The sequence below is a fragment of the Chrysochloris asiatica genome, unplaced genomic scaffold (assembly GCF_000296735.1).
Source record: "Chrysochloris asiatica unplaced genomic scaffold, ChrAsi1.0 scaffold00126, whole genome shotgun sequence".
Classification (NCBI taxonomy): Eukaryota; Metazoa; Chordata; class Mammalia; order Afrosoricida; family Chrysochloridae; genus Chrysochloris; species Chrysochloris asiatica.
Genome location: NW_006408644.1, coordinates 3,658,293 through 3,660,080, shown reverse-complemented (window position 1 = coordinate 3,660,080; position 1,788 = coordinate 3,658,293). Strand labels below are relative to the sequence as shown.

Sequence of the window (1,788 nt, the reverse complement as noted above, 5' to 3'; positions counted from 1 at the left end):
GATGCATGGAGGGGATTATAATCATTGCAATGAAACAAAATACGATATGATGAATGTAAAGCTGATACTCTGCCATGTGAACTATCACTCAATTCACAATATATATATATTTTTTTTAAAGAAGACAATATATGGGAAAAAAAAGTTAGTTGGATTCCTCCAACTAATAATTACAGTGCTGAAAAAGAAATTAAGAAAGCAATACCATTTACAATAGTCATCTAAAGGATAAAATATTTAGGAATAAATGTAACTTAAGATACAAAGGACCCATACAAAGAAAACTACAAAACAGTACTGGAAGAGGGTGTGATTACATCCTGCGTGGCTGATATCAGTAGCAGCAACCCATTTATGTCTGCTCTTCTCTAACACCTAAGTGTTCACCATCCCTCCATGGAAGATTTGATGAATATGGACATTAGTCCTTGATGCCCCCAAACTATATTTTTGCTTGTGAACTAAAAACCCATAAAGATGATCACGTTAAGGTGAATAAGGAAGAAAATGAGCACAAGTTATCTATAAGACCTGTCAGTTTAGGAGCAGGTGCAAAGGATGAATTGCACATTGTTGAAACAGAGGCAATGAATTATGTTGGTGTCCCAACTAAAATCAGACTGGCTACTTTGAAAATAAACAGCTTTGGGGACTTTGAAATAATTCCACCAGAGATCTTACAGTTGAAGAGTTGCAGAGGGTCTGTGCATATTAGTGGACAGCACTTAGTAGCTGTGGCTGGAGATTCAGAGTCACATGTTGAAGAGGAGGGAGATGTGAAATTCTTAAGTATATGAAGAAAGTGGTCTGCCTCTACAAGCGGTAACCAGGTTCCACAGAAAAAGGAAAGCTTGCTACAGATGAAATGATGATGATGATAAAATTGATGAAAACGTTCCAGTGAAGAACTCTATATGGGGTACTCCAGCTGAAAATGCACAAAAGTCAAACAAAAATGGAAAAGACTCAAAACCATCCACTCCAATATCAAAAGGACAAGAATCCTTAATAAATAAATGAATAAATAAATAAATAAATAAATAAATAAATAAATAAATAAGAAACAAAACAAAACACCTTAAACACTGAAAGGACCTAGTTCTATACAAAATATTAAAGCAAAAATGCAAGTATGTATATGAAAACTGGTTCTCTTCCCAAGGTGAAAACTAAATTATCAATTATGTGAAGAATTGTTTCCAGATGACAGATCAAGAGGCTATTCAAGATCTCAGGAAGAGGAGGAAGTCTCTTTAAGAAATCAGTTTAAACATTTTGTTGAAAATTTCCATCTTTTTTTCATTACCATAGCAGTTGGTATCTGGCTGTCCTTTTTTATAATGCAGACTGAGAACATTCCCTGCCATGTCTGATAAATGTTGTCCAGGTTCCTTTGCTAAAATGTATTGTCCAAAACACCTGTTTACTTTTTAAAGATGGAAATTCACCCTTTGCTTGTTTCTAAGTATGGATGGAATGCTATGATAAGACATAGTGATCAGACAAATGGAAATGGTGGGGAGACAAAAAATATGCATGTGAAATAAACAGTATTTTAATAAAGTAAACAACAAAACGCTACTAAAAGAAATAAAAAGAGACTTACTAAAATGGAAGAATATACCATACTCCTGGAAAAGGAAGACTTAACATTGTGAAAATGTCAACACTACCCAAAGCAATCTACATATATAATTCAATCCCAATACAGACTCCAATGACATTCTTTAAAGAAATAGAAAAAAAAGCAACAACAAAACAAAACAAAAAACTTTGTATGGAAAGAAA

The 1,788-nt window shown here is 33.6% G+C and overlaps 1 pseudogene; it reads left to right on the top strand.

The window, feature by feature from the left end:
* Positions 1-396: 396 nt before the first annotated feature.
* Positions 397-1,257, top strand: LOC102837112 (annotated as a pseudogene).
* Positions 1,258-1,788: the final 531 nt, after the last annotated feature.